At 47.6% G+C, this 26,785-nt stretch overlaps 1 protein-coding gene across 5 annotated transcripts in view; it reads right to left on the bottom strand.

Moving 5' to 3' along the window:
• The window catches only part of PTPN3 (protein tyrosine phosphatase non-receptor type 3), a 124,972-nt gene extending 98,398 nt beyond the window's left edge, over positions 1-26,574 (bottom strand). For 2 of the 5 annotated variants that reach the window (XM_017498546.2, XM_017498549.2), the window contains exon 1: positions 26,476-26,574. The gene's annotated coding sequence lies outside the window, so the exon portion shown is untranslated. Of the gene's footprint in view, positions 1-25,919; positions 26,094-26,475 lie in introns of those variants that run through there. The other 3 variants (XM_017498550.2, XM_017498547.2, XM_037727888.1) reach the window with 3 other exon arrangements.
• Positions 26,575-26,785: the final 211 nt, after the last annotated feature.

The following is a 26,785-nucleotide window of genomic DNA, read 5'->3' as shown; positions in this document are numbered from 1 at the left end:
CTGACAACCCAAGGGCTGGTGAACAAAACTTTTTAAAAATTGGGTATTTATGTAAGTGTTAACACCTCTTATTAGAAAAAATCATTTATGAACGTACTTAATACTCAAGTCTTCACATTTTTCTCCAGCACATGGGAGACACGCTCACACAAGTCATTTTAGTAATACAGCACAATACTCCGTTGAATCATCTTGCAATTGTCAATCCTGATACTCCAAAAGTACAATTTTGGGATCAAATCATTTGTTCCACAGATCCTGTAATTTGTTCGGGAAGTGGCTCTCTGACTGAAGCCCCTGGGAAGCCCGGGTGGAGTCATTTGTCGGACCATTGTGTTCAAACTGAGATCTGTAATTACTGGCCTTCTCATACAACTTCAAAATGTCAAATAGTTTTCTTATTATGGAGTTGGGGTTTATTTATAGGTTTTATTTATAGGTTCAACACCATGACACTTGCAAAACTAACAAAATAAAAAAGTTATACTTGATCCTGGCAGCATAAGTAGTATAGTTTTAAGCTCCCTGAAGGGCAAGATAAAGAATGCTGCAGGAGCCGCAGGCAGTTTCGGGGAAGAGGTAATGTTGCTATAAAGAGAAACCAATCTCCTAAGTGTCATGAGCTGGGTTTTCAGTGTTGTGATGAGAAGCTAGTAACTAAAACACAAAGTTTGCTTCAAAGCTGGCAGAAAACTCATGCTGAGTATATAAAATGAAGCCATTCAATTTAAAGAAAAACCTTTTTCTTGAAGTAGCACAGAGAGAAAAAGTACAAATGCTAAATATAGTGCTCCCCAGGAGGCCGGTAGGAGCCTCTCACGTCCTCTTCAGACCCTCCATAGGTGACCACTCTCTCCTGACTTAACAATGCTGTCTGAGTTTCGTAAAGTTAAAGTTAGATTGTGTTAGAAGTTTTTTTTGTTTTTGTTTTTGTTTTAGGAAATCTGGCTATGGGACAGTGCCAAACAGCACACTCCCAAATTCCACAGGACTCAACTCTCCCTGGGTTGCTTCTCAGTACCCATGTGGGCATCTTGGGCGGGTTGCAGAGAAATGAGATTTGGTTTTGCCCCACTCGTCACTGAACGGTGACTGGTAACCTTTCCCCACTGCGTGCCACCTTGGTGAACCCAGACACCTAAGAACCAGCAAACCTGCCTCCTGGGAGGAAAACAGGGCAAATGCTAGCCCATGGGGTGTTTCGACCAAGTCATGCTGAGGAAAATGACATCCAGGACTTACCTCAGGCACGCTGTCCTCCGACAGCCTCCAAGCAACCTGCATCGGACTACGATTTCATGGGCTTGTCAATCTTGTTTACAATTACTATTGGCCTCTTTGGTTGCTGCTTTGGCAAAGGAGTTCCGCATCATTTACTCTCTCAATATTCATTTACTCTGCGCCATCTCTGTGCCAGGCCAGGGAGTGGGCAGTATCAAGTTCTAGGGGAGATGAAGGCCCAGGGTGCTGGAGGAACATGAGGAAGGCTCTGGACCCACCAGGGTGGGGTGGGTGTCAGGACCCGTTCAGAAAAATTTCATGGGGAGTCTTGCAGGATAAGGGGATATTGGCCAGGGAAAAGCCACAGCATTCCGGACACTGCAAACCCCATGTGCAAAGGTTGGGAGGGGAAAATGCACGCATGGTATGGGAACTTCACAGAAACTGATTTAGCAGGCGTTCCCAAGGAATAACTGAAATCTTAGAGAAATCTCAGGGAGGATAAGATTAGGTACTTCAAAAATCCAACGAGCTGTCACACAGAAGAGGAATCAGGATACAATGTAAGGCTGTGGGAAAGTTACCAGCATCAGAATCAGGCAGCTGTTGGAAGACATCAGCTTAATTGCTTACTTTGAGATTAACTTTAGAGAGACTACTTACCCGCTCTGAGACTCAGTTTCCCTATCTATAAAAGAGGAAGGATTTCCCTAAGGTTGTTTTAATCAGTGGAGATAACATGTATGCAAATTAACTGGCACCCAGCTACTATTGTTAGGCCGATTTTAGGCCCCAAGGGTTCAATGGGTAGAAGATGAAGGAAACACATTTCTGTTCAACAGAAGAAGGAGCTTTTCAAGTTAAACCTGCACAAATAGGGAAGGCAGTGCCCTGTAAGAGAGGGAGCTTGTCATCGCTAGAGGTAATCAAGCAGAGGAGCTGGATGAGACCCTTGGTGAGAAGGCCTCAGAGGCAGACTGACAGTGGAGAGAGTGGGACACATGAACTCTGGGCTTTCAGGATTTTTGACAGTCTCATGACTTCTGTTTCAACAGTTCCAAGGTTAAATTTCTGTACATATAAGCCTTACTCAATGCGGTATTGTTCAAAACTGAATTTCCTTACATATATTCTTTTCTCATCAGAAATAATTCTAAATGAATACCTCATTCTTGGAAAAAACTGAAATGGCCCATCAACCCATGAAATAGGAGATGAGGGAATATAACAAGAGAAAAGTAATATGTAAAGCTCAAAAAAGAGACAATGGAATACGTTTTACACTTAGCTGTTTCTACCTAAAATTAAGCTACTGATCTCTCTTCATTTTCCCTCCAGATAGTTCCACTAGGCCCCAGACAGACTGGAAATCAGGATGGAATACGTTTATTCCACAGGGCCATGAATCAAGTTGCATAAACCTTACAAAAATACTGTGCTAATATTTGCCCTCAGGCAGAGACACACCCATTTGGGTGTTAGTCCATATTTCTATCTTAGGCTCTGGCCCCCACCCCTTTACAGCCAAAAGCAGCAGAAGCCTTCAGAAAAGAAAACAGCTAAAGTCACTTTGAAAGTTTTGAGATGTGCTAATCGCAGTGCATCCCAGCCAAGAAGCTGGAATCTCACAACCGGACCATCCTGCCAGCCTCTCTTCCCGCCAAGGAGTCTGAAGCCAGTGGCGGTCCGGCCAAAGAAACTCAATCCTCACCACCAGTGTCCCTGACCATAATTTTATCTCAAGGAAACAGAGAAAAACACTCTCCACTCACCCCTATGAAGCATCACCTTGTCTCTGATCATCCAGGTGACTTGGGAAGTCACTAACTCACTTTTCTCTGGCTTGGTTTCCCAGGTTAGAGCCCTCTAAGGCTTTTTCCAGCTTTAAAATCCTCTGCCTGTAGGTTTTAATCTCAGGTTATACTAGGTTCAGTAACCCTGCTGGTTGCCAGCGTGCCTCTAGAAACCATAAAATATTTTTATGCAGCCTATTCAGATTTCCAGGGCTTTGTGCCCTGATAAAATGGGGTCAGCAAATTAATGAAAGGAAACTCTTAAAAAAGACTTTCAAAAGGCATGCCAAAATGCAACTCAGAAGAACAGTATTTAGGGACAACTGAAATGTATATGTTTATCAAAATAACAAGTTGTATACCTTAAAAATATACAGTAAAAAGTACAGGAAAGGAATGTATAACTACTACTAAAAAGTAAAGGTAAGATCAAGAAAAAAAAGGAAATAATATATGTCGTTGCTGCTGCTATTGCATTTATCTGTACTGAGGCCTTCCACGTGCTATGAGCTGGGAGCACAGCGATAAAGACAAACCACTAACTGATTTCAAGGAGTGGCCTGTGACTGGGACCAGGAACATCTTTGCTTGGGAGCACCCTGGGACAGAAGGGGTCTCGCCAGTTTGAAGGAATAGCCAGATCTGGGTTCTAGTCTCTGCTCTGCCACTCTCAAGTAGACAAAAACCTGAACAAATTAATGTTCTGTCTTGGTTTCCTCCTCTGTAAATAACTGTAGGGAGCAGCGATTTCATTCCTAATGCAGCACAGGGCCTGGCCTGCTGCAGCCACTCAACACCAGCTGAGTGCTGCATGTGCATTCCTGCCCTTCCCTCCCGTCTTGATTCTCAGCCCCTGGGCCATTCCCCTTCCTGTTTCTGGGCTTCCTGTGCTATGGGGCTTCAGAGATTTCCAAGTAATTTTACACTCCTCACTCCTGACTGATTGGTTTTGACTTGGCCTGGCAGGTAGTGCTGCTGTTACCATTTTACAGATTGGGAGATACGACTCAGAGAACTACACCCAGGTCACACAGGCAGACTCCAAACAGATGATGATCCCAAGCTCTGGAGGGGGCATCACACACCACCCACTCTGAGTCCACTGATCCACATGACCGGCAGGGAGGCGAATTATAGGTAATTTACTGGCAGTGGTAAAGGGAGCCCCACACTTACTCACTATTGTCTCTGTAATTTACTAAATAAAGGTATGTTCTTACCCTTTTGAGATAATCTTTATAAACACTTCCTAAGGCTCGCATGTTGGTAAATTTCCTCTTAAGAGGGAAATGGCCCAGAAAACCATCTTTCCCCCTAATTAACTCTGCAACATTAGAAACTTGAGTAATGATCTGGGTGTTTATCACCATATTCCCTCAGCTCTAAGATGACACACCTGATGTAACAGGTGTTTCAGCAAAGTTATTTTAAAGAAACAGTACATCCAAAGTACCCAGTGACTGTGAAGGTCACGGTGATTTCAGAAGCAGTTAAGTGTGGCCAACACGCCTTTCAGAATTGAGGAAATGTAGTAAATGACTTCCTCCCACTTTCGCAAAAGGCCTGGACTGGAGTGTGTCACATGATGTCTAAAGGCCCTTCCAGCCTCACAGGCAGCTGTTCCTGGGTTAATTATTAGCAGCGGGAGGGAAGGTGCAGGCCACCTCATTTCCTGAGGGCAGGCTCTGGGTTTGGCCTGGGGCCGCTCCTACCTGATGACCAGCTCTCCTTTCGAACCTGAGTGAAGCGGCCAGCCCTGGCCCCAGTCAGTCTATCCTCCCACTGCACCTGCCTCCAGGGATCTCAGAACTGCCAGGACTCCTTCTGCCCCTGGGAAGCTGAGCTTCTCAGCAAATAGAGCTCTATCAGACTCTTGCCCACTCACCTTTGGGGGCACACATGCTGGCTCTGAGCCAAGGATGTGATAAGGATGGTCATGGGGTGCGGGTAACTGATAAACTAGGGGGCGACAACCTGGGTGTAACAGGGGCCTGGGTCTCTGGAGGATCCAGGACAGCCTCAGTGTGTCTGAACCCTGAGCCTCTTTCAACCTTTCAGGAGAGAGGCTCAGGCAGCAAGAAATCTCCCTGGGTGGCTGCGAAAAAGGTGGATCTGACCACAGATGGTAGTCAACCTTGGAGAGGAAGGAGAGGGCAGTTCAGACCAGCAGCTACAAAGGGCATGGGCTCTGATGTGCTTAGGTTGAACAAAACAAGCCAACCAACAATTTTGTGTGTTTTTTAAAAAAGTTGAACTCATAATGTCTATACAATCATATATTCTACTCTTTCTCATCACTATCCAACATTTGTCCAGGTATTTCAAACACTTCCCTGACCCTTTTTGTTATGAGACTATGATATTCTACCACGTGGGTGTACATATCCGTGGCTGGGTGTTCAGATGACTTCTCACTAGCAGAGTTCAGATTTCAGAAGAACCCACAGTAAACCCTGACAAGGAAGAGGAAGCATGTGACCAAAAACAGGCACCAATGCCAAGGAGGTGGGGGTCCTGATGAGCCCTGAGTTAGGGCAAAAACACCAAAGATAGTAGAACGAGATGACAGACGGGGTGGGCCACCACCTAGAGGAGGATGGCAGAATACGAGCAAGGTAACTGACGATGATTTGGGCAAAACTGCCAAGTTAACTGTGTTCTGTCTTTTCTACCAGATAGAACAATCTTTTACACTGGAAAGGATGAAATTAAAGGGGATGAGAAGGCATTCCCTCAGCACCCCCCATGACCCAGGAGAGAACCCACACTCATCATCTTACTGGGCTCTCACATCAAAAGAGGGGACCAGGTTTCACCCATGAGGTTAACTCATGTGTTTCTGAGGTGACCCAGCAGCAGGGCAGAATCCAAACCCAGTGGCTCCTGACAAAGCCCTGCTCCTCACACTACCTCTTCTGGCCTTCTCTTTTCTTCTGTTCCTTTACATCTCTGGTAAACAAGTATGTCTTTTTTTTTTTTTTAATTGTAAAATATATAGGACCTAAAGTTTGCCATTTTTCCCATTTTTAGGTGTACAATTCAGTGACATTAATTATATTCACAATGTTATGCAACCATCACCACTATTTCCAGAAATTTTTCATCATCCCAAATAGAAACTCTGTACCCATTAGGCAATAACTCCCTGTTCACCCCTCCTCCAGCCCCTGGTCACCTCTAATCTACTTTCTGCCTCTATGAATTTGCCTAGTCTAGATACATAAGCAGAACCATACAGTATTTGTCTATTTGTGTGTGGCTTATTTCACTTAGCATAATGTTTTTAAGGTTCCTCCATGTTTTGGCATGTATCAGAACTTTCTTTTTATGACTGAATGATATTCCACTTTTGTTTATCAAGTCATCTGTCATTGGACATTTGGGTTGTTTCTGCCTTTTGGCTATAGCGAATGGTGCTGCAATGCTTAAAGTTTATCTTTTCAGTGCACAAGTATCTGTCCGAGTCCATTTTCAATTCTAGGAGTGGAATTGCTGAGTTATATGATAGTCCTATTTTTTTGTATATTTTGTAGAGATGGGGTTTTGCCACGTTGCCCAGACTCACCTTGAACTCCTGGACTCAAGTGATCTGCCTGCCTCAGTCTCCCAAGGTGCTAGGTTCATAGGTGGGAGCCACTGCACCTGGCCTATTCTCTCATTCTCTAGGCTGTCTTTTCACTTTCTTGATAATGTCTTTGGATGCAACAAGGCTTTAATTTTCATGAAGTCCCAATTTATTTTTCTTTTGTTACTTGTGTTTTTGGTGTCACATCCAATAATTCATTGCTAAATCCAAGGTCATAAAGGTCTACCCATAGGTTTTTTTTCTAGGAGTTTTATGGCTTTAGGTCTTTTATTAAGGTCATTGATCCATTTTGAGTTAATTTTTGTGTGTGGTGTGAGGTAGTAGCTGCTCTGGTCTTTGTGAGTGGAGTTCCTCCCCAGCATGATCTTCTGGCAGAGCTAACATCCCTACACAAAACGGCTAGGTCTGAGTCTTTAAAAATTCATCACTGCCACATAGGCAGCCTGCCCAGTGGCTGGTACCCAGCAGGTGCTCAACAACTCACTGTGGGATGAATGGAGGGGAAGGATGGACGGATGGGTGGATGGATGGTTGGCTGGATGGTTGATGGATAAACCATTGGGGGGCACTTGCCATCCCTGCACTCACTTCTTATGATTGCTGCAAGACCACCCACAGCTGGCTGGGAGACTATTTTATAACAAAGGAAATCTAATAGGCTAAACATTTTAATAATTAAATAAGTATCCACACACTTCTATTAACCTAAAAATGACCCAAGATCGGCTCACGCCTGTAATCCCAGCATTCTGGGGGGCTGAGGTGGGTGGATCACCTGAGGTCAGGATTTTGAGACCAGCCCGGCCAACATGGTGAAACCCCATCTCTACTAAAAATACACGAGTTAGCTAGGCACAGTGGTAGGCAACTATAAGCCCAGCTACTCAGGAGGCTGAGTCAGGGACAATCACTTGAACCCAGGAGGCAGAGGATGCGGTGAACCGAGATTGTGCCATTGCACTCCAGCCTGGGCAACACAGTGAGACACTGCCTCAAAAAAAAAAAAAAAAAAAAAAAAAAATCCCCTGACAAGATCAAACTCTTGCACCTAACTGGACAAGACAGAGGGAGGGTCTTGACCCTGGAAAGTCCAATGTACCCTTGCCAGTCTCCTGGTTCAAGTCCCTCACTGCACAGATGAAGAAACCCAAGGGAAAAGCAGGGCATGGCAGGTACTTCCAAAGCCAGACCCCACCAAACACCGGTCTCAGTGATGACCCACTGTAGATAAGCAACAGAAATACATGAGGTTAGTTTGAACTGCTTCACAGAGGAGGGGTGGCCCTCTGGTTCTAAAACCTCCAAAGGGGATGGGAAAACGAACCCTGAGTCCTAGATGTCATTCTGCTCCACCAGGGTCTCATGTTTCACTGGCTGTTCCCAGGTGGTGCCAAGCTTGTTCCTCCAACCTTGGGTGTTTGCACGTGCAATTCCCTCTCCTTGAGCACCCTTCCCTCTGATATGCACCTCGCTCTCTCCATCAGTTTCTTCATGTACCTGCTAAAAGTTTACCTCATCAGTGAGGCCTTCCCTGATCATTCCTTCTCCCTCTCACCCTACTTTAGATTTCTTCTTGAACGTAAGTTCCTTAAAGGCAGGGATTTCAGTAGTGAACTGCCATCTCCCTGGCACCTAGAACAGTGTCCAGTACATATGAGGCACTAAGTATCTATGGAATGGATTAATAAATTGACAAAACTGGGAACCCCACACTCAGTGTATACCATGTCGCTAAGTGTCACGGGGGGAAGGCAGATGGGTGGGCACTGCCTGGACCCTGCAGCCACAGAGGCACCCAAGTTTACTTCTGGACCCACAGGCTGTCCAGGGCTCCTGGGCCTGTGGCAAGGACAGGGAGCGCTGGGACACCGTGTACAGTCAAAAACTCCCTCACCTTTTGGTCAGGTCCAAGAGGCTGGTAGCTGCTCCCCTGCTGATCAGGCCAAAGAAAATGGAGCCTCTACCCATAGGCGCTTAAGAAATGCGTGTGAAATGCACAAATGAATGAATGAATAAACAACTAATGCATGCAGGGCTTACACCTGCACTTTTAGAAGGCTTGTGTCAGCGCTAACACAGCATACCATTCCAAAGGGGCTGAGAGGCAGTCTGACCGACTAATTCCAATTTTTGGAACTTGCTGTCAGGATATAGTCAGACATGAAAAAATGTTTTAGTTGCAGAGATTTTCCTCCCAGCAACACTTATAACACTGAAAATTATAAACAAAAAAGCTACTTGCCAACTTCGGAGGGCCAGTTAAGTAAGCCACAAAACAGCCACAGGATGTCTGTGTGATTAGAATATTAGAGGCTTGTTATAAAGTTGTGTCTACAGGATAACCACAACTAATTAAAACAACAAAGGAATTTGAAAGACAAAAAAACCTCACAGGTGTTAGTTTTTCCTATTCTTTCAATTTTTCTGTTATTTCCTAAATTTTCCACGATGAGCAATGATGAGTTAGAAGAAAGTCAAATTGATAGAATTTATTTATTTGTTATTTAAATGCTGTCACCTAATGCTTTATTGGTGCCAGGGTGTTAAACTGCTTAAATCTCCATCCCCTGACTCCCTGCTGCCTCCTGTCTCGTTTCTGCATCCCCAACTCTGCTTCCTCTTCCTGGGTCCCCTCCCCCTAACCCACCTTGCCCGAGCACTTCGGCAACTCTCTGGCCTTTTAAGCCATACCTGGACCCACTCCTCCCTCAGAAACCAGCTCCAGGGTTGGGCTGCCTCCTCTTCTTCCCAGATCTGTGGCTTTGGACAAGTTACTGAACCTGAGACTCCATTTCCTCCTCAGGAAAACGAGGCTGACGTTATTAACACACAGGGTCCTCCTCGGCACTCCCAGGTGCTGAGGCTATGAGCTGCTCTAGACACTGCCCCACACTGGAGCCAATCTGCTGATTCTACTCAGCCTTGGGAAGAGCTGCTACCAGTGCCCTGATGCACAGAGAGGAGTCTTGATCCTCAGTCTGGGCACCTGTCCTTTTCTGAAAGCAGCAGAAGAAAAGTAGGTTTGCTCTTGGCTCCCAGATCAACATGATGGCTTCTTGGTTGAAACTGCCATTCCTCCCCGCCCCCACCCCTGTGGAGTCCTCCACGCCTTAGAGAACTCAGAGCCCAACCCTCACTCCTCAGAGCTATTGCCCAATATGAGTTCCCTTTAGACTGTGCTCCTGGCAATGCCACCAAAGGCCTGGCTAATGCCATAGCTGGGCTCCTGCCCACAGCGACATGCTCCAGTGCCCTGGCTCGGAGGTGGGCTCTCTTGCTTCCTTTTGATCAGAGGGCTTTACTCATTCTTCCTTCAAAACCTGCATCCATCCCTCTCTCCAATACCAGCTGTGAGGCAGGTGCTGGGGTATGAGGGTAAGAGGCTGTCTCAGGTCCTAGCTCTCTGGGAACTCACAAACCAATCAGAGAGAGAGAGGGATGCAGAAATCACAGTTTTCCATGTGGGGAATGCTAAAGACAGAGGGCCTTCTAGGGGGTTACTGACCATGGCTCAGCCTCGGGCAGAAAGTGATGCCTTCTAAGGGGAACATATCTGTGAAGCTAGACTGTGAGGGATGAGATATCAAGCAACAAAATCAGATCACCCCATACAGCTCCCGAAGTTCTCACTGGGCTCTTACTATCAGTCTCCATCATCACCCACAATCCGATTCCAATGGAACCCGACGGACACCAGATGCCTGGTTACACCTGCCCCTTTGAGGTGTCTCCAAGCAGCCAGGCAGAAAAACTGGGTATACTTTAAGCTGTGCATGTTTTTTTCTCTACCATCTCCTCCGCAAGGATCCCCATCATTAATCATGGTCTGGATGAATGCCGCTCAGAGTGCGGTCTCTGGACCAGCGGCTTCAGCATCACTGGATACCTGCTAGAAATGCAGAGTCCCAGGCCCCACCCCTGACCTACAGAATCTGAATCATTTTAAAGTGAGAGAGGCTGCGCTCTCCATCCTAATTCCAACTTCCTCCTCTTTACTCTGTCGCCAGCTGCCATCTTTTGGTGCCTTCAACATTTACTAAGTGAACCAACACCAACCTCTGGAGCGTCCACGTCAGACAGAAGCACCTCAGCCCCATCCTGCCCTGGGTGGCACACACCAACCACAGCTCTCTCTACCTCAAGCTGTGGACATGTCCCACGGCAGGCCCTCTGTCCAGACAGCTGAGCCAGCTCTGCCTGAGTACTTAGCATGCTGCTGGGTCAACAGGAGATCATCACACAACCTTGTGAGGTGAAGACACCATGGGCATTCCACTGTGGAGAGGTGGTCGAGGCTCAGGAGGCTGGAGCAGGGCCTTGGAGTGGGCAAGTGGGGGTATGGGGATGGTCCCAGACTTATCACCTATGCTAAGAGTTAACACTGAGCATGGCAGCCTGGCTGAGCCACTTCTGTGGAAGCTTGGAGCTGAGGAAGGACATGTGGATCTGAAGTGAGGAACAGGCCCTTGGCTGGAGCTAGAACTAAGAGGTAAAAGTCATGGAGAACACGTGGGAGAGGAAGTAGTGGCCAGATCCTGAAAAACTCTTCAGTGGTGGACTGAGGCACCTGGACTTCAGAGGAGACAGGAGGGTAGTGAGGTTTCTGGAGCAGGTTGGTCAAAGTCAGCAGCACCCTTGTTTGATATCCGTGCCATTCCCTCACCCCACATCTATCTGGCACTTGCTTCTCTGACCCTCCTGCTGTGGCAAGGTCCTGATTCTCCCAGGTGCATGCGGCTTTACTTCCTGCTCACTCATCCTTATATAGTCCTCAGCCCTCTGCGACCCCCCATCCTGGGCTAGGACAAAGCCTGGCTCCCAGGCTCCCCTACCAGTGGTTTCTCCAGCTGGCTCCTCAACAGCAAAGGCTTATCAAGAGTCATATAAGGCCAGGTGCAGTGGCTCATGCCTGTAATCCTAACACTTTGGGAGGCCAAGGTGGGTGGACTCAAGACTAGCCTGGGCAACATGGCGAGACCCCGTCTCTACAAAAATGAGGCCACAGTTATATTCCCCTTAGAAGGCACTACTTTCTGCCTGAAGCTGAGCCATGGTCACACCTGGAAGGTCCTCTAAAAATACAAACATTAGCTGAGCGTGGTGATGTGCATCTGTAATGCCAGCTACTTGGGAGGCTGAGGTGGGCAGGTTGCTTGAACCTGGGAGATGGAGGTTGCAGTGAGCCGTGATGGCATCACTGCACTCTAGCCTGGGTGATAGAGTGAGACTTTGTCTTAAAAAAATAAAAAGTACAATTGCCTATAGTATTCAGTACAGTAAGATGCTGTACAGGTTTGTAGCCTAGGAATAAAAGACTCTACCATATAGCTGAGGTGTCTAGTAGGCTATTCCACCCGAGTTTATGCATGTACGCTCTATGATGTTTGTACAATGATGAAATCGCCTAAGGTTGCATTTCTCAGAACATAACCCCCTCATTTAGTGGCACATGAAAGTAGTCCCAAAGGACCACTGTCACCACTACATTCCTATGCACAGCAATTGTGCCACTCCCAGGCCTTGCCTTACTGTCTCACAGCAGTCATTTGTGTATGTTGCTCATCTCCTCCAGCAGGTTGTAAACCCTGGTAAATGGGCCTTTATCTTAGTCGTATTGACCCTCACGCCTCCCATAGCATCTGACACTATAACATAGTCTACCCTGATATGCCTGTGATTCCTGACACACATAAATCAATAAATATTTGTGGACCAAATGTATGTTGATAGCATTTCAAACTTTCCCAACGTCTAATTCATTTCAAAGGGAAGAAAGTAAGTCCAATAAACTAAATGCTAAAAAATAGTAGGCTTTATACAACTTTTCCAAATCCTTTCATACTGCTCCACTTCTGATGTTTACCAAGTGACTAAGGAAATTAAAAGGCAACTACAAACTGTTTTCATAGTCAGACAAATTCAATTCGGAATCAGCACAGAGAAATATTATTTTTGAAGGCCCATAACTGAAAGGGACTGGAAAACAAATAAAAAAAGAATACATAAAAATAAAAAGTAAAGAGTCATATAAGATCCAGCCCCCAGGTCCTTGCCCTCTTCTCCTGTGGCTGGCAGCACCTTCCCCAGGAGAGCTCCCCTTCCACGCCCAGTCTTCTTTGCCGGAATCATCAGTTTCCACACTCATCTCCTCCTGCGGAAACCACTCTTCTCCCTCCCCTTCCACCGCCATCCTGAGAAGACTGAGTAAGGGAGAGCCTCTGCCCTGGAGCAGCTCAAGAGAGGGAACTCCTTTGCAGTATGTACCCCTTTAAAGGAAAAACAGTCTCAAGACCCACGCCTGACCCCCATACGCCCCTGCACCTGGCCCTATTTAGTAACTCGGAAGAAAACTGAAGCCTTTCTTGGTCTTTGGAAATTCTTTTAATAGCAAATAACCACTGCAACAACAAATCTAAGTTTACGATTAAAAATATTTAACTTTACATAAAACAGAAAACATTATAAAACTTAGAAATTCTTGCACTATGAACGGACTGAAGACAGGTCTGCAGGACTCTGTGAAACACAGATCTCCCCTAGAGTCCAGCTACTCAACATATGGTGGCTTACGGACCGCATCCCAGCATCACCTGGAAGGGTGCTGGAAAGGCAGAGTATAGAGCCCAGCCCAGACCTGCTGAGTATGGATTTGCATTTTAGCATGAAGGCTTAGGAAGCCCTGGCTTAGAGCGTACATTTTGCGGGGTTGGAGAAAAGACGAGGAAAAGCAAGGCCAGATGGAGCCCGCACAGAATGAGGTGATCTTCTGTGCTTTTTAAGGGAACATTTTTCTGGTAGCTGTGTGAAGGAGGTACAGGCACAAGGGGCCTATTTGTGTCAGTGAGCAAAAGAGGCAAACGAGAGAAGCGAGCGAACTCAGTTTGGGTGGAGTGGAGAAAAGTGGGTTGGAGAAGGGATTTCTGAGGTGTGGTGGGCTGGCTTGTCCAGGGCAGGTGTGGGAGACAAGTGAAGAGTGACCTTGGGTTTCTAAGCAAGAAGACTATGTCACTAGTGGAGAGGGCATTTTTGAGAAAGAAGGTGATGAGCTCCATTTCAGAAATGCAGAGGAGGGCCTGGGGGGCCACTCATGAGAAGTTGTACAGACCTGATATATGCAGGATTGGAAATGTCCAGTGATATGCTTTGGCTATGACCCCACACAAATCTCACTGAATTATAGCTCCCATAATCCTCATGTGTCATGGGAGGGACTAGATGGGAGGTAACTGAATCACAGGAGCAATTACCCACATGCTGCTGTTCTCAGGAGAGTGAGTTCTCATGAGATCTGATGGTTCTGTAAGGGGCTTTTCCCCCTTTTGCTCTGCACTTCTCCTTGCTGCCGCCATGTAAAGGAGGTTGTCTTTGCTTCCCCTTCCACCATGGTTGTAAGTTTCCTGAGGCCTCCCCAGCCCTGTGGAACTGTGAGTCAATTAAACCTCTTTCCTTAATAATTACCCAGTCTCAGGTATATCTTTATTAGCAGTGTGAGAATGGACTAATATACCCAGAGATGACCGGACTGGAGACACAGACCTATGAGCCCCTGACAGGACCAGCTGAGTTTACCAGAAAAGGCCTACAGGACATAAGAGCAGAGGATAAAGGGAACAGGCAGCAGAGGAAGAGCCAAGGCGGGCTGAAGGCAGGAGGGGACAGGAGCATCACAGAAGCACTGAAACAGAGAAGAATTTCTCTGACCAAATTAGCTGAGATATGAGAACCTGCCTCTGGTCTTAACAAGTGAGCAGTCCCTGGACATTGCGGCAAGAGCAGTGTTGCTCAAGTGGCAGGTGGGGAAGCCTGGTAAGTGCAGGACGGACTGCTCTAAATGCCTAAACATCTCACCTGAGGCTGTGAGTTCCCTTTCATCAAAATTGTGTCTTTCTACACACCCATGCTTACAGCAGCATTATTTACAACAGCCAAAAGGCAAAGCAACCCAAGTGTCTACCAACAGCAGAATGGATAAACAAAGTGTACTGCAGGCATACAACAGAATAGTATTCAGTTTTAAAAGGGAGGAAATTCTTCCACATGCTACAACATGGATGAACCTTAAAGCATTATACTATGTGAAATAATCCAGTCGCAAAAGGACAAATGTTGTATAATTCCACTTAAGTAAAGCACTTAGAGTAGCTGAATTCATAGAGATAAAAAGTAGAATGGCGGCTCCCAGGAGCTGGGGGAGGGAGTTACTGAATGCGTATAGAATTTTGGATTAGTGAGATGAAAAGGGTTTTGTGAATGGATGGTGGTGATGACTGCACAACAATGTGAATGTACTTAATATCAATGAATTGTGCACTTAAATATCATTAACATGTAAATCTTATGTGTATTTCACTATGATTAAAAAATTAAACATCACTCCTTTTTTATAGGTATAGAAAACCTGAACTCTTTCAGGAGTTTGAGACCAGCCTGGCCAACATGGTGAAACCCCATCTCCACAAAAAATACAAAAATTAGCTGAGCACTGTGGCGCACGCCTGTAATTTCAGCTACTTGGGAGGCTGAGGCAGGAGAATTGCTTGAACCCGGGAGGCAGGGATTGCAGTGAGCCAAGATTGCGCCACTGCACTCCAGCCTGGGTGAGAGGGGACTCTTGTCTGAAAAAAAAGAAAAGAAAGAAAAAAAAGAAAGAAAACCTGAACTCTTGGAAGTGAATGGTATTTCTCATCAACAGAAGTGAAAGTAAATGTTTTTCAGTTACTGCGAACTGTTCCTCCAGGAGACTTGTTGGTGAGAGGGAAGGGAGAAATCAGGTGGGGCCAGCTCCACTTTCAGGTGGTAGGAAGTTAGTGGAGAGGTAAGCCTGAGCCAGAGACATTTACTTTTCTAGACTGGAGGAAAGTCAGCAAGAAGAGAGGGGCCAGAAAGTGAAGAGATAAAGTAAAGGAGGCTTGCACAGACGGCCTCGAGCATCACAGGGCAACAGGTGGAGGTGGTGGGGCCACCTGGAGAGGTTAGGACAGCAGCCAGGAGACTTGGAGAGGGGAGAAAGTCAGGTGGAAGGAGGATGGTGCAGACTGAGAGCAGGGAGGGCCCAGCTGGCTGCAAAGCACAGAGAACATTATCTGAAACTGACAGGAAACCCCGGGCAGCAGACCTCAAAGGCAGTCCCGGCAGCTAAACTAGTGGCATCATCAGAGAGCTTGTTAGAAATGTAAACCTGCCGGCCTTGCCAGAGGCTCTGATTCAGACCAAGAGAATCACATACTCTGAGGGTGGGGCCCAACGGCCTCTCTTAACCAGCTTTCCTGGTGATGTGCTATAGTTTGAGAAACACCACTACGGATGTGGAAATTCAGTAGAAGGTATACATCATCTTTTTCACATAAAAACAAAAAGAAAAAAAAGACAGCCTAGCAACTCCTACAAAGAGAAATTCAGCAAGAAATGCCTAACTGCTTCAACGCCAATACAACACATTTCTATAGTTAGAGAAATGCCAAAGGGTATTAACCAAATAAAAATACATGGCCTTTCTGAGAAACTTCCTTGGATGAGATGTAGAAAACACACCCAAGATCTAGGGGCTGGAAATTCTGAGACACGGGTACCAGCTCCTGCTCTGCCATCGACTGTGTGCCCTTGAGTATGTTACATCCCTTGCAGAGCCTCGATTTTCTCCATCCACAAAAGAGGGAGCTGGAAAAGGCTTTTCTAAGGTCCCTTCCAGTTCTGACACTGTGTGACATGTGCTGTCATATAAAAAGTGACCCCAAACTAAATGCTTTTAAGCAGCTATGTGGGGTGGGAAGTACTTTTTTTTTTTTTTCCCCAAGACAAAGTCTTGGTCTTTCGCCCAGGCTGGAGTAAAGCGGTGCAATCTTAGCTCACAAAAACCTTTGTGCCGCCCTCCCCAGCCCACCACGGGTTCAAGCCATTCTCCTGCCTCAGCCTCCCAAGTAGCTGGGATTACAGGTGCCCACCAACACTCCTGTGTAATTTTTTTGTATTTTCAGTAGAGACAGGGTCTAACCAAGTTGGCCATGCTGGTCTTGGACTCACCAAGTTGGCCAGCTGGTCTTGAACTTCTGACCTCAGGCGATCCACCCGCCTCTGCCTCCCAAAGTGCTAGGATTACAGGCATGAGCCACCACGCCCAGGCGGAAGTACTTTTTTTTTTTTTTTTTTTGGAGACAAAGTCTCGCTCCGTTGCCAGGTTGGAGTGCAGTGGCGTGATCTCAACCCACTGCAACCTCCACCTCCCAAGTTCAATCAATTCTCCTGTCTCAGCCTCCCGAGTAGCTGGGACTACAGGCACATGCTACCATGCCCCACTAATTTTTGTATTTTTAGTAGAGACGGGGTTTCACCATATTGGTCAGGCTGGTCTCCAGCTCCTGACCTCAGGTGATCCACCTGCGTAGGCCTCCCAAAGTGCTGGGATTACAGGCGTGAGCCACAAAGCAGTAAAATCTAATAACACAGTTAAACCAAAAAGTCTTTCCAACATTCAAACAGTACTAGTATCTTGCATTCTAAGAACTGGAACATTCCTTTACTAACTGGCTTTTCCATTAAAGCTGCTGATGCCTAGAGTAATAAAAACATGACTGTACTGGACAGTGTTCTTAAAGTTCACATGACTGGGATGCTTCCCAGAAAATAGCTCCATTATCATCACATTCTCATCCTATAATACTCTGCAATCCAAGAAGGCAAGGTTTGTATTTTCTTCTAGGCAGAAAGTGAGTTGAAGAACCAGACTGTACGGATCCCAGGGCCTGACCTCTTGACCGGAGTGTCTGGTCACCTGATATTACAAATCTAGGCTTCCTGATAAATCGCCCTGTAGTGACCTTGTTACTGGGATCCCTAGATGCTGGCTTCCTGCCCAGCTTCTCTGCATCCAAGTCCCTGTCGGCACCTACTGTTCATCCAATGCCCATCCTCTTGTGCCTGGGTCCCCTATGCCACCTGCTTCCCTGCCTTTGCCAAAGGTCAGAGAAACAGTCATGATCTAGAACTAGGGCTGGAACAGGGATGTGGGCGTTGGTGCAGGAAGAAGAGGTGGAAGTTCGAGCACTAGAGGAAAGAAGATAAGGCCTAGGGTGACTCCCGCCTCCTGCCCTTCCTTGCTTACACACCCTGGCTCTTACATTCTATTAGAAACTGGTCAGTGGGAAGCATAGCTGGCTTGTTCGCCTCTCTGTGCATCTACCATAAACCCTGTCCCTGCCCCCCCATCCAGCCTGGGTATGTGAGTGAGGTCCCAGACTCTGCCAGTCCCTGTGGCAGGAAAGTACTATGGTGAGGTGAGGGCTGACAAAAGGCCAGTGTGGCAGGCACAAAGCTGGGAAGCGGAACCCCACTGGAGGTGGGAACACAGAGGTGTGGGAACCAAAGCCACAAACATCAGGCCTGCAGGCCACACAGAGATTAATGTTGTCTTTATCCACGCAGAAGATTCCTAGTGCTGGAGGGTTTTCCATGCTGGTTCACCCTGCACTGATCTCAAACTCCAAGTCACTCTTAAATAGGGTGACCACCCGTCCTGATTTACCTAGGGCAGTCCCAGCTGAGGCCTGTCAGTCAGGTGCAATTATTAATAACACCCCTTTTATTCTCAAATTGTTCTGGTCTGAATGATAAATTGTAGTTACACTATTCTTGGGGTTCTAGGCCTGTGAAGTCAGAGCTGCAATTAGAGAAGGCTCCTCAGAATTAGCAGGGATCCCCAACCTGGTAAGTCTCACCCTTCATCAAACATTCCATTTGCCTCTGCAATATCCCTGCCAAACCATCATCTGGCTTCTGTTTGTATACCTGAAAAGACAGCAGGCTCACTATCTTCTCAGGAAGCCTTTTTTTTGAGGGGAAAGCTTTGTTATAAAAATAGCAGGATTCAAACCTGTATACAGTATGACTGCAACTAAACATCCAGGCCGGGTGGGGAGGCTCACGCCTGTAATCCCAGCACTTTGGAAGGCCGAGGCAGGTGGATCACTTGAGGTCAGGAGTGCCAGATCAACCTGGCCAACATGACAAAACCCCATCTCTACTAAATATACAAAAACTTAGCCAGGCGTGGTGGTCACGCCTGTAATCTCAGTTACTCAGGAGGCTGCGGCAGGTGACTCACTTGAACCCAGGAGGCAGAGGTTGGAGTGAGCCAAGGTTGTGCCACTGCACTCTGTGGGTGACAGAGTGAGACACCACCTCAAAAACGAAAACAAAACACATCTCTCAGCAGGGAAAGGTGTGGGGGTGGAGGAAAGCAGAAACCTGCTGACTTTCCCCTTGCACCTCCTTCTATCTCTCCTTCTCCTCATTCAACAAATATTTACTGAGTGCATTTGATGGTCCAGGCACTGTGCTTGACACTGGGGACAAAAGGGTGAGTTAAAACAGACTCAAAGTGAGGGGCATTCTACAAAATAATTGGCTTGTACTTTCCAAAAATGTCAAGGTCCCAAGGGACAAAGAACAGTTGGGGGACTGTCCTAGTTTGAAGGAAACTAAAGAGACACGACAACTGTATGCAACCCATGATAAGAGATTTTTTTTTTTTTTTTTTGCTATAAACAAGGACATCACTAAGACAACTGGCAAAACTTAATGTCTAGGCTCGGCACGGTGGCTTATGCCTGTAATCCCAGCACTTTGGGGCGCTGAGACAGGCGGATTACTTAGGAGTTCGAGACCAGCCTGGCCAACATGGTGAAACCCCATAGCCACAAAAAGATACAAACATTAGCCAGGTGTGGTGGCGCACGCCTGTAATCCCACCTACTTGGGAGGCTGAGGCAGGAGAGTTGCTTGAACCCAGGAGGTAGAGATTGCAGTGAACCGAGATCACGCCACTGCACTCCTGCCTGGGTGGCAGAGTGAAGGAGACTCTCTTTCAAAAAAAAAAAAGTATATAAAACTTAAGGTTTATAGATTAGGTAAATGGTGTTGTAGCAACATCAATTTATTGATTCTAAAATTAGTATTGTAGTTATGGAAGAGAATATCACTGCTTTTAGGAAATATATGTAGGGGTAAAGGAGGCATTGATAAATAACCCTCAAATGTTTCAGGAGAGATATACACAGAGAGGGATAAAATAAAAAGGATAAAATGGTAATGCTGGGGGATCTGGGTGAAGAGTTTATGGGACTTCTTTGATTTATTCTTGTAACTTTCCTATGGGTCTGAATCGGATCAAACGTTAAAAGAAAAAAAAAAATAAAGCTTAGAAAAAGTTAAAAAAGAAAGAAAAGGAGACCCTGGCTTCACACAGCTTACATTGTAGCTGGGAGACGGGTACTAATACAAATAATTACACTAATTAAGCTGCGAAATTGTCACTAGGAAATGTGCTATAATGAAGAGAGTTCTGGTGGCATGAACATTTATAGCAACAGTTTAACTCAAGTCAGGAAGGTGAGCGAAGGCATCTGCAATCATGGAGCTGAGACCTACAGGAGAAAGTAACCAATGGGGAGGGGGAGAGGGTTCCAGGCTCTTGCAGGCCCTGCAGCAGGAGGGAGCACAGTGAGGTGAGGCTGGAAAGAGCATGAACACAGGGCCTGCGGGAGATGCTGAGAGATCAGCTTTGTCTTCATTTTGAGAGCAATAGCAGTGTATGGAAGACTCCCTCGTCTGTGGAGTAGAGAGCCCACGGAAGTGGGAGAGGGCAGTGCTGAGAGTGGGCCAGCTGCTTTCATGAGAAGCCTCATACATGACTTTTCTTGTGCTCCCTGACACTTTTATTTTCTACAAGAACCATGTATGCGTTTGACAACCAGACCAGGGCAGGGGCTGTGGGTGGGGAGCCAGTGGTGAAGACTGAACTTGGGCAGCTAAACTCCCCTCCCCAGGCCCAAGAGTGGCTGATGGAGCTGGCTGCTGCCTCCTCACCAAGAACCTCTGGGCTAGGCCTTGAGCTGATGTGGCTGAGAGAGGTAACATGCATGGGCCAGGTTTCCAACCCCGCTCCTACGCCAGGGGCCTCTCATCAGCACAGCGTTCAGGCAGCCATGGCCCTGCCCAGTCTTGCTCCCTCTTGGAACATCCCTTCAGTCTTGAGAACCAGGACCTGTGGTCCTGACTTGGGAGGGACCCTCACTCACCCACAGCGACTCTCAGCACTGAACACAGATCTAAGCACTTGTCTGGAGGGTCAGGGGTCTGACCACAAAATGAGGGACCCCTTATCTATACCAAGTTTTGCCTTAGTTGGTTTTCCATCATTAGCTCATTTACAACAGTCAATTTAAAGGGAATAGGTGCTATTGTGATTCTCAGTTTACGGGGTGGAAGTTGATGATACAATTTGGGTCATTCTGGTCATGCCCAAGTAAATCGAGAGGCCAGGGGAAAAATACTCAGGGCATACCGCTCCAAAAATATTAATTATCTGCAAGCCTGGCTGCTAAAACTGCCTGGTAGAACCTAAAACCAGTTTTATTTAATGACTACTGAAACAGCTTGCTGCAACTCTAAGACTAGTTTTATCGACCACCTTTATGTAACAATCAGTTTCCCAGCTCCCTAAGAGCTTCTCCAGTGCCAATGGACTTTCTCTCAAAACAATTCGTAACATTTCTCATTCTAATGAAACTCCCAACCTTCTCTTTGTTTTCTAGGCAAACCAAAGACCACCTGGTCCGTATATATATCCCAAATTATAATTCTTACTTCACAAGTAAAATGCTTTACATTTAGAGAAATATCTGTTTTTATATTTTATTTGACTTCAACAAATGATTTGTCTAGGCACAGACTTGGGTTCAAATGCAGGCTGCAGCCAGGCACAGTGGTTCATGCCTGTAATCCCAGCTCTTTGAGAGGCCGAGGCAAGAGGACCACTTGAGCCCAGGAGTTCAAGATTAGCCTGGCAACATGGTCAGACCCTGTCTCTATATTTAAAAAGCAAAACAAAACAAAACAAAACCCAAAGAGACAAATCTCAGCTGCACTGCTTACAAACACCGTGCCCTTTGGTAGTTATTTCATCTCTGAGCCTCAGTTTTTCACCCCATCTGTAAAATGGGGCTGGAAGGAATCAGTAAGCTTTTGAGGCTAAAAAGCAGCATTTGTTCCCTATTGGGGCTCAGTACAGAAAATTCACTTCACTCTACACTGCTTAAACATTTACTAAAAGCTTGTGTATCCTAATAGTAAATCATGGGACCTGAATTTTCCAGGACGATCCCAATTTCAAATCCTCTGTCCTAACTTTCCACATAAACCATCAAAATGTTTCAGAAATTCCACTCTCTCAGTATCCAAACACTTCTCAGGCCTCCTCCTGCACAAAGCAGCAGCACACACATTCTTTTTTCACACTACAGATCCTAATCTTTGGTTCAGAAAATGTAGTCAGCAGAGTCCTGTCGGCCCCGTAAAGGAAATGGGGTCAGGGAGAAAAATCCGTGGCAGTCAGTGCTCCATTGCAACTCAGACTGTAAAGGCAGTTTTATCTATCATCGATATAAAGGCAGCCAGGGGGGGCCATGCCACAATCAGAGCATCACCCACAGAGGGACATATACTGGGCAGAGGAGTTCAGCCCCCACCTACTTGTACCCGGGAGGCAGCCTGGCCACAGGGTTGCTGTGAAGATTAAATGAGTTAAGTTAATATTTGGAGAGCACTCACTACAGTGTGTGGCAGCCAGTAAGTACCAGATTAGTGCTGATAACTAAAACCAGAGGCATCCCCGCAGAAGTTACTCCTGTCTCAAAGACAACACAGAGGCATCGCTTCCGTCCGGGTGTAAAGAAGGAGAATCGGCACTTAGCCCTGAACTGGGCGAGGCCTGGCCCATGTAGAGGATGAGGCAGACCCTAACCACAGCAGACGGGTTCTGCATTAGTGAACCCGAAGAGGCTGGACTTGCTGGGTGCGGTGGCTCATGCCTGTAATCTCAGCACTTTCAGAGGCTGAAGCAGGAGAACTGTTTGAGCCCAGGAGTTCGAGATGAGCTTGGGCAACACAGACTGTCTCCACAAAAAAAAACAAAAAATGTGCTGGGCATGGAGCACATGCCTGTAGTCCCAGGTGTGAGGTATGAGGAGGACTGCTTGAGCCTTGATCAGGCCACTGTACTCCAACCTGAATGACAGAGTGAGACCTTGTCTAAAAAAACAAAACAGACCAGACTGGACTTGAAGAGCCCCATGCCTACAATACACAAAGTCTCTTCATACCTTTGTCCCTGCTGTTTTGCCTGCCCCGAATGCCATCTTGTTCCTAGCTTCAAGGCTCAATTCCAATTATGCCTTGAAGTTAGAACTAACTTCTCCCCATGGTTAGAACTACTCCCCACAGTGTTTCCTGATACCCATCAGAATGAATGGCTGAATCCTCTGGTGTCTCTTGCATCTAGCTTATCCTTTTAAAGCATTTACAGGACCATGGACAGATGGATGGAGATGCATATATACACACACAAATGTCACTGTCTTCCCAAATCCACCATGAATCCTTCCAAGGCAGGGGTTCGGCGTTCACCTCTGCAGCCCTATGGCCTAATAATATGGTAGAGACTCAATAAATGTCTGAATTTGCTGTTAAATCTGTGCTCACACCTGGTCTTGGAATAACAAGTAAACCTGGGGGCAGCAGGAGGCTTCAGGTGCACACACAATCAGAAGCTCGGTAGATGCAAGATTTCTGGGTCTTAGAACCCACTACCAAATCGGTTTTCAGCCTGGAGCCTACCAGGCACTTCCCAGGTCCTTCTCAGCCAGAAGAAAGAAGACACCTATCAGATCAGAGTCTGAGGTCACCTGGACCCAGCCAAGAGCAGTGTGGACACTGACCTAGTCTCCCGTCTCTGTTAGGGTTGGTATGAAGAGCTGCTGCTTGGGTAGGCTACCTTGCCTCCACCAGCCCTTCCAGGGCAGGGTATGTGCTGGGTGTCTTCAGCATTTCAGCTTCTACAACAGATCTTGGGAACAGATAAAGAAGAGCTGTCCCTGACTTCCAGGACGACAATGCTGAAAGGAAGGTGAGCTCTCCTGGGGAAAGATGTAGGGACCACAAATTGCTGGCCTCCTCTCAACTACCACAAACTCTGAGGGCTGGGGAAAGGCAGGGTACCATGTCTTCTCTCTCCCTCTCTCCCTCCCATCCCCAAAGCTCAGCCCTTCTGGTAGGTAATGCTTGCCCTAGAAAATGTTGTCTTTTGTGTGCCTGGACCTGTAGTTCAAAAGGTCAAAATTGGTCCCTTTTGCTCCCCGTCTCACTCTACCTTTGCTAGCTCAGTTTTCTTAACTGTAAGTGGGGGAGCGGGTTGGGGTTTGGCAGCAACAAACCCCAATGTGTGTGAAACCATCCAGTTCACAGCCAATAAGGCATTGGTCTCAATTCCCTGAAGCCAATTACCACCTCAGAACCCCAACTTCTTCCAGGGATAAGATTTGTCTCTGACCTTGCCTCCCTAACCAGGTCTCTGAGACTTGAATGAGAATGCTAGAAACTCCCAGAGTATCTTCTGTATGATAAAAGATGAATTGAGAGCTCAGAGACATGACTGGTGACATGGTGTGGGATCGTGAATCTGCCTCCATAGTAACTTGGGCTTTTTCTCTTGCCCAAAGCGTCTGAGGGCCCACCACCTGTCTGGCCTGACCAGGGCCTGCCCTTTCCTGCAGGGAAGTGGATGCAGGCACCCAGGAATCTCTGGGCTCCATGGGCCTACCCCACATCCCCACTCAGCACTGCATTTGCCATACATAAGCTCAATAAATGCCTCAGCTACTCTGAGATGCCTTCAGTAACTTGACCTTTTATATTCCCCAGCTAATGTGTAATTTGCATATATGAGTCCTTTTTAGGAGATGGCAAATCACCAGCGACAATGCAGGATCAATACAGAGTATTAGGCATGTTCTATTCTAATTCTCTGCAAATTGGTATTCCATTAACTGCATGTGGGATTTATGGGAGCTCGCTATAAACTAGAATATTTAACTAGAACGGCCTTCTCTGTCAGATAATAGCTTACTCTTGTTAATTTTCAACTAGTCAATCTCAAAAAAGTTTCCAGCTTCCAATATATTTCACATCTTGATTTAATCAGCCAGAAAGCCATTTCATCAAAGTCTCCATACAACCAAGGGCAGGCAGCTTGATGCAGATGAAAAAGACCTGCTCTTGGAACCAGGAGACTTGGGTTATATCCCAGCTCTACCACATACTGTATAATTGGCTGCTGAGAGCCTCAGTGTCCTCATCTGTAAAATGGGAGTGACACCAGCCTCACAAGGGAGTTGTAAAGATTAAATGAGATAATACAGGTGAATGTGCTCTAAGTTCTATAAGGCTATGCAAAGCTTATTATAAAAGCACAAGCTGAAATTCTCAAACAACTCAGGCTAATGGCAGAAAGCAAGAATTAAATTGGTCGTTCTAAAGAGGTTCGGGGGTGGCATTTTGCTCCCTAGGGGACATCTGACAATCCTGGAGGCATTTTTGGTTGGCACAACTGGGGGACAGGAATTGCTACTGGAATCTACAGACCAGGGATGCTTCTAAACCCCTCAATGCCCAAGACACAAATAATTATCAAACCCCAAATGTCAGTAGTGCAAGGCTGAGAAATCCTGATCTAAATAATCACTTAAAGTTGGATTTGGGAGCTTTTTATAACAGAAATTTTCCTAAGCAGGCTTTACTTTCTCCCATCATCTGCTTAAACATTTGCAAGATGGATCATCTTGCAAAACAGCTCTTTTGTAAGTGGAGCCAAACTGCCAACTTCTGGAGTTTCTGAATGTATAAAACTGCTTTTAAAGAAGATGCTCTCCGATTACAATTTGGCTAAATTGTTTTTCCGAGGCCCTGATTTCAGCAGAAGTTCTCCTGGGCACAGAGACAGGGTCTGTCACTCCACCACTGGCCCCTGAAGATGGTTTCCTAATTCTAATTTCCTGCTGAAATGAGAGCCACTAGGGTCTCTAAACGAATTAAATTCACATCACGCCAACTGCTTGCTAGCTTTGTGCCAGGCACAGTGCCAAACACCTCCACATAATTTATCCCACTTAACCCACCCAACAACCCAGCGAGGTGGGCATTATTACCAGCTGTTTGCAAGGGAGAAAACAGGACCAGAGAGGTTAAACAACTTGCCCAAGGTCACCAGCTGGCCAAGGGGGCGCCCAACTTGAACAGAGGTCTCCAGTTTCCAAGTCACAAGCTCTTTCCACCAGCTGGGAAAACCCAGGTGTCAAGATCTCTCAACTTCCCATGAATTTTTAAGACAACCGCAACTTTAAGTAAGTTTAGGTACCTGAAAATGGGAATTTCCGGGGGGCTGGGCACTCTCACAAACACTCCCCCCTCTGCAGCTGTCTCACCGCAGGTACCTGATAAATCATTCCATATCGGCCGCGGAACGGGGAGGGTTTACTGGCGCTGGAGTTTCGTGCCAGGCCCAGGAAATGCCATCTTTGAAAGCCGAGAGGCGGATTCGCCCTGGGAACCGAGCGCTGGCCGCCGCGTTTGGCTGGCTCCCTGCCGGCTGTGCGCCCCCTCGGCGCCCCGAGCCGGGGTCGCGGCGGCGCGGGGTCCTTCGGCGGCGCCAGCAGCACGGGCTCCGCGGGTTGCGCCCGCCCCTGCCCGGCCGGAGCGCACGCCCACGCTCCGGCGCCGCGTCCCGGCCGCCCGCCCGCCCCGGCCGAGCCCCACCCGGCGCCCCGCCCGCGCCCTCCCGCCGGGTCCCAGCCAGGTGAGCGCGGCGGGACGCCCCCTCCCTGCCCCGACGCGGTGAGGGGATCCTGGGGCTGCGGCACCCGCCAGCCCGCCCACGCGTCCGCCGCGCGCCCCAGGGACGGGTGGGGGCAGGGTGGCGCCGAGCGCGACCCCGGCCCACGGCCGCCCCGCGCCCTGCCCCTGGCCCGCTGTGGTCGCACCGGCTCGTACCTGCAGCATCCAGGGGCGCGGGGCGCCCAGGTAGGTCGCGCGTGCGGGCGGCGCGGAAGCTCGCTCGCGGCGCGACCTGGCCGCCGTCTGAGCATGCCCAGTGCCGCCCGCGGGCGGTTCCCGCCGGCCCGGCTGGCCGCGACGGGCCCGCGCGCCGGGCTGGGGGCGGGCGCCCGGGCCGGCCTGCGGTGCTCTCCCGCCCCCGCCTCGCCCTGGCGCGCCCCGACGCTTCTCCTAGGGCCACCGGGGCTCTCCGCCGAGCTGCGGGAAGGCCCTGAGTTCCCCCTCGCATGCATGCAGCCGTTTGTTC

The sequence above is a fragment of the Cebus imitator genome, unplaced genomic scaffold (genome assembly GCF_001604975.1).
Source record: "Cebus imitator isolate Cc_AM_T3 unplaced genomic scaffold, Cebus_imitator-1.0 Scaffold244, whole genome shotgun sequence".
Classification (NCBI taxonomy): Eukaryota; Metazoa; Chordata; class Mammalia; order Primates; family Cebidae; genus Cebus; species Cebus imitator.
Note: the sequence above shows the minus strand (reverse complement) of the source record. Positions and strands in the feature narration are given on the sequence as shown.